The following is a 6,510-nucleotide window of genomic DNA, read 5'->3' as shown; positions in this document are numbered from 1 at the left end:
TTTGGGCCCAATGTTTCTCTAATATCTCCACGAGTTTTCCAGATAGCCTTTTCAAACTTTCAGGGTGCCTAGAACACCTCAAGACCTTTCCAACGCTATGCCGTTTGCCTCGCTCGGACATCTACAGCCAAAGTTATTCGAGGTACACGGTACCTTACCCTGTTTTCTCAGTACTTGGTCGAAAATTTCGATCAGCCATATGACCGACTTGGACAACCCTGAGCGGGTTGGCCCCATATAACTAAACTTTCGTCTCGTGGAGGCAAACTTATAAATATTCCACGTCAACTCGCTATCTCGTACCGCCTTGACGGTATACTTGGTCCAAGGGCCATTTCCAGCGACTTGGTCGCAATTTCGCTCTAAGTTTCGCTAATACCTTCGTCCGTGGACATGGTGATTTTTTGTTCGTATTTTTCCTTGATAGTCCCACTCAAGACTATTCCATACCAGAGCCAAGCGTCCCGCTAAGTGCCATACAGCCTGAGCAGTAATTCATGAAAGGTACCTCTACCAGTTTTTGCCATACTTGGGTACAAACTTTGGATCGCCCATATCTCCACTTTGGAGGCCAGCTAGCACCTTGGCCTCATATACTTTTTTGTTGGTCATACCATGCACCAAATATAATTGTTCTACGCCAACTTGCTATCTCTTCTCCAACTTGCCGTTATTCTTGGTCCAAGTCCCATTTCATTCGTTTTTGGACCCATTTTGCTATATGTTTCACTAATAGCTTCGGCCATGGACAAGCTGATTTTCTATTTGTATTTTTCCTTGATAGTCCCACTCAAGACCATTCCAAAACACACCGCAGCTTGTCGCTCGGTGGCAAACTGACCGAGTTATAATTCATGAAAGGTACCTCAACTTGGTACACCACGTGGTCGGCCCAAACCATAAACCGACCAAACGACCGACTTGGAGCACCCTGACCGGGTTGGCCCCATATAATGAAAGTTGCGTCTCTACACGCCCAACTTATGAATATTCTACGCCAAGTCGCTATCTCTTACCGGTAAGCCGGTATTCACCTTCCAAGGGGGATTTTGGTCAAGTGCCATTTCCTGCGACTTGGTCCCCGAATACGACCATCATCACCTAATATCTCCGTGGTCTTTCAACTCAGCCTCATGAAACTTTCAGGGTAGATAGGTCTCCCCGAGACCTTTCCAACGGTGAGCCGTTTGCCTCGCTCGGCCATCTACAGCCGAAGTTATTAATGGTACTTGGTACCTTACCCTGTTTTTTCCATACTTGTTCGTACTTGGGTACAAACTTTGGATCGCCCATATCTCCACTTTGGAGGCCAGCTAGCACCTTGGCCCCATATACTTTTTTGTTGGTCATGCCATGCACCAAATATAATTGTTCTACGCCAACTTGCTATCTCTTCTCCAACTTGCCGTTATTCTTGGTCCAATTCCCATTTCATTCGTTTTTGGACCCATTTTGCTATATGTTTCACTAATAGCTTCGGCCATGGACAAGCTGATTTTCGATTGGTATTTTTCCTTGATAGTCCCACTCAAGACCATTCCAAAACACACCGCAGCTTGTCGCTCGGTGGCAAACTGACCAAGTTATAATTCATGAAAGGTACCTCAACTTGGCACACCACGTGGTCGGCCCAAACCATAAACCAACCAAACGACCGACTTGGAGCACCCTGACCGGGTTGGCCCCATATAATAAAAGTTGCGTCTCTACACGCCCAACTTATGAATATTCTACGCCAAGTCGCTATCTCTTACCGGTAAGCCGGTATTCACCTTCCAAGGGTGATTTTGGTCAAGCGCCATTTCCTGCGACTTGGTCCCCGAATTGGACCATCATCACCTAATATCTCCGTGGTCTTTCAACTCAGCCTCATGAAACTTTCAGGGTAGATAGGTCTCCCCAAGACCTTTCCAACGGTGAGCCGTTTGCCTCGCTCGGCCATCTACAGCCGAAGTTATTAATGGTACTTGGTACCTTACCCTGTTTTTTCCATACTTGTTCGTACTTGGGTACAAACTTTGGATCGCCCATATCTCCACTTTGGAGGCCAGCCAGCACCTTGGCCCCATATACTTTTTTGTTGGTGATACCATGCACCAAATATAATTGTTCTACGCAAGCTTGCTATCTCTTCTCCAACTTGCGGTTATTTTTGACTCAAGTCCCATTTCCATAGTTTTTGGTACCAATTTGCTCTATGTTTCGCTAATAGCTTCGCCCAAGGACTTTGTGATTTTTTGTTCGCATTTTTCCTAAATAGTCCCACTCAAGACTATTCCAAATCACACCTTAGCTTGTCGCTCAGTGCCATACAGCCAGAGTTTTAATTCATGAAAGGTACATCACCTTGGTACACCACGTGGTCGGTCCAAACCATCAACCAACCATATGACCGACTTCGAGTCGAGCTAGCGGCTAGGCCCCGTATAATGAAATGCGTGTCTTGATGCGGGCTACTGACGGTCTGAACAATTTAGCTCGCTAGCTCGTCTCTAAACTTGTGTTTTGGTCGAATATTGGGTGTTCATGTACCACTTCGGGTAACATGGACTTTGGTGCAACTTTACCACTTGTGCACTTAATTACTTCCCGGTCATTCAAGTCTTTGCCTTCATACTTTCAGGGTAGTTAGGTCTCGTCGAGACCTTTCCATACATATGCCAAACTCATCGATCGGACATCTATAGCCCGAGTTATTCGCGGTACACCGTACCTTACCCTGTTTTTTCCTCAATTGGGTACAAACCTTGGAACACCCATATCGCCCCTTTAGAGACTAGCTGGCACGTTGGCCTCATATAATGATAAGTGCACCTCAACTAGGGCTACTGACGGTCAGAACATTTCAACTTGCTAGCTCGGGCCCACACTCGTGTTTTTCTCGAATATATGGTTCAAGTGTGCCACTTTGGGCACTTTTGGACATTTTGTCCCCACACAACTTTCTTGCCTTGGTAGATAGGGTCTTGTGTTCTTGAGCAAAAAGATGCACCAAGACATGGTCTAACTTTCGTTCTTTTACCGCAAAGCGCTATCTCAAACACCCGAGGAGATAGAAAGTGATTATGTTCGGTATATCGGTCTTCCATGGCCTACTATGGTAAGCCCCTGCAGGTATGCAACCGAAGGTGCTTGGTACATGTATTTGGTGCAATATCGGTGCAAAGTAGGTGTTTCCTTGATCGGGCTATAACTTTCTTGGTTGATGTTGGATTGCTTTGCGGTCTTCGGGGGATAGTTAGGGAACATGTTGGCCAACATTTCCTTATTCCTCAGCCTGGCCGTACCTCTTACCGTCTAGGCGGTATACATGCTCTAAGTTGGAACTTGTGTTCCTTTGGGTAACTTCTCTGACTTTGACGCTTAATAACTTTCGTTCATATGCAGTCTAAGCTCTGCAACTCTCAGGAAAGCTAGTACTACTCATTTCCTTTCCATATCAGTCTTTGGCTTGTCGATCCGATGTCTACAGCCTTAGTTATTCACGTTGCCTGTGAAGGTAGGTTTTTGCCCAATTTCCAGTTCATGTGGTAACATTCCCGGACTTTGCCGGCTTTCTCTCCATGTGGTAACTTGCTTGCTCATGTGGTAACTTGATAGTGTATTTCCGACAGACCCAATCTCGGACTTAGCCAATTTTTCTCTTCATGTCATATGGATCCTTCACTAGGCCATCTTGCTTGCTTGTGTGGTAACTTGGAAGTGTATTTCTGACAGACCCAATCTCGGACTTAGCCGATTTTTCTCTTCATATTATATGGATCCATCACTAGGCCATCTTGCTTGCTTGTGTGGTAACTTGGAAGTGTATTTCTGACAGACCCAATCTCGGACTTAGCCGATTTTTCTCTTCATATTATATGGATCCTTCAATAGGCCATCTTGCTTGCTTGTGTGGTAACTTGGAAGTGTATTTCTGACAGACCCAATCTGGGACTTAGCCGATTTTTCTCTTCATATGATATGGATCCATTACTAGGCCATCTTGCTTGCTTGTGTGGTAACTTGATAGTGTATTTCCGACCGACCCAATCTCGGACTTAGCCGATTTTTCTCTTCATATAATATGGATCCATCACTAGGCCATCTTGCTTGCTTGTGTGGTAACTTGATAGTGTATTTCTGACAGACCCAATCTTGGACTTAGCCGATTTTTCTCTTCATATTATATGGATCCATCACTAGGCCATCTTGCTTGCTTGTGTGGTAACTTGATAGTGTATTTCTGACAGACCCAATCTGGGACTTAGCCGATTTTTCTCTTCATATCATATGGATCCATCAAAAGGCCATCTTGCTTGCTTGTGTGGTAACTTGGAAGTGTATTTCTGACAGACCCAATCTGGGACTTAGCCGATTTTTCTCTTCATATGATATGGATCCATTACTAGGCCATCTTGCTTGCTTGTGTGGTAACTTGATAGTGTATTTCCGACCGACCCAATCTCGGACTTAGCCGATTTTTCTCTTCATATAATATGGATCCATCACTAGGCCATCTTGCTTGCTTGTGTGGTAACTTGATAGTGTATTTCTGACAGACCCAATCTTGGACTTAGCCGATTTTTCTCTTCATATTATATGGATCCATCATTAGGCCATCTTGCTTGCTTGTGTGGTAACTTGAAAGTGTATTTCCGACAGACCCAATCTCGGACTTAGCCGATTTTTCTCTTCATATTATATGGATCCTGGACTTAGCCGATTATTAGGTTATTATATATGGATCCTGGACTTAGCCGATTTTTCTCTTCATATCATATGGATCCTGGACTTAGCCGATTATTAGGTTAATATATATGGATCCGGGACTTAGCCGATTTTTCTCTTCATGTAATATGGATCCTGGACTTAGCCGATTTTTCTCTTCATATAATATGGATCCTGGACTTAGCCGATTATTAGGTTAATATATATGGATCCTGGACTTAGCCGATTTTTCTCTTCATATAATATGGATCCTGGACTTAGCCGATTTTTCTCTTCATGTAATATGGATCCGGGACTTAGCCGATTTTCTCTTCATATAATATGGATCCTGGACTTAGCCAATTTTTCTCTTCATGTGGTAACGTATGCCAATCGCTCACAAGTCATGGGATAAGGGTACTTGTGTTCTTCCATCTTCTAAGTCCCGCACGGGGACATCGTGATCGCCCCAAGTCCGGAATAGCGCCAAGTCAAGAACCACGGAGGCCGTGGAGGACCTGTTAGTGGCGGCCTCACTGACAGCACTAATCCGGACTTAGAAAATATATCTTTCTAATCGAACACCACACACGCAACACCACCATACCACCATCTCCTTGCAAGTACCTAAGTACCCGCAACTCCATGGTGAAGGCAATGTCACTCCATCACCAACCTCTTTGCACTGCAAGCACTTGCGTACCCACAACACTCCGAAGAAGGCAACGGCGCGCGATGCTCGACTCCACACACCACACCACACCACACCACCGATGGCCAGCCAGCCAGCCAGCCCAGCTAAGGGCTAACCCACCAACCAACCACCAATGGCCTAGGCCAGCCGGATCCCACCTTCAAGTCCAAGCACAGCCAAGTGCAAGTACCGCCAAGTGTTCACCAACCGCCCAACACACCACACCACCGATGGCCAGCCAGCCAGCCAGCCCAGCTAAGGGCTAACCAACCAACCAACCACCAATGGCCCAGGCCAGCCGGATCCCACCTTCAAGTCCAAGCACAGCCAAGTGCAAGTACCGCCAAGTGTTCACCAACCAACCATCACACCAGGTCAGCCGGCCAGTACCCACCTTCAAGTGCCATTACCCTCGGGTGCAAGCCCAATCAAGTGTTAACCAACCAACCCGGCCAAGGCAGCCAACAGGCCGGCACCCTACAGCACCGACCCGCCATCACCACCTCAACCGTTGACCATGCAAGTGGCCTCGGACAACAGGTGACACCCGAAGTACATCCGAAGAACGTATATCAAGTGTTTGCTCACCAAGTCCTCAACCAACCCCAAGTACCCGGAGGTACCCAGAGTGTTGGATCCGCCAACCCGTCCCGGCACTCCAAGTCCTTGCGAACCCAAAGTGTTTGCCCGGTGGGGCCATTGTATCACAACGCTTGCGACCATGCAAGTGGCCTCGAACAAGGTGACAGGGGTATCTTCACCAAGTTCTCAACCAACCCCAAGTACCCGGAGGTACCCAGAGTGTTGGGTCCGCCAACCACTACCAGCACTCTAAGTCCTCGCGAACCCAAAGTATTTGCCCGGTAGGGCCATTAGACCACAACGCTTGCTAACCATGCAAGTGGTCTCGGACAACAGGTGACACCCGAAGTACATCCGGAGAGTGTACAACAAGTGTTTGTTCACCAAGTCCTCAACCAACCCCAAGTACCCGGAGGTACCCAGAGTGTTGGGTCCGCCAACCACTACCAGCACTCTAAGTCCTCGCGAACCCAAAGTGTTTGCCCGGTAGGGCCATTAGACCACAACGCTTGCTAACCATGCAAGTGGTCTCGGACAACAGGCGA

The sequence above is a fragment of the Anopheles coustani genome (assembly GCF_943734705.1).
Source record: "Anopheles coustani chromosome X unlocalized genomic scaffold, idAnoCousDA_361_x.2 X_unloc_42, whole genome shotgun sequence".
Taxonomy (NCBI): domain Eukaryota; kingdom Metazoa; phylum Arthropoda; class Insecta; order Diptera; family Culicidae; genus Anopheles; species Anopheles coustani.
Note: the sequence above shows the minus strand (reverse complement) of the source record.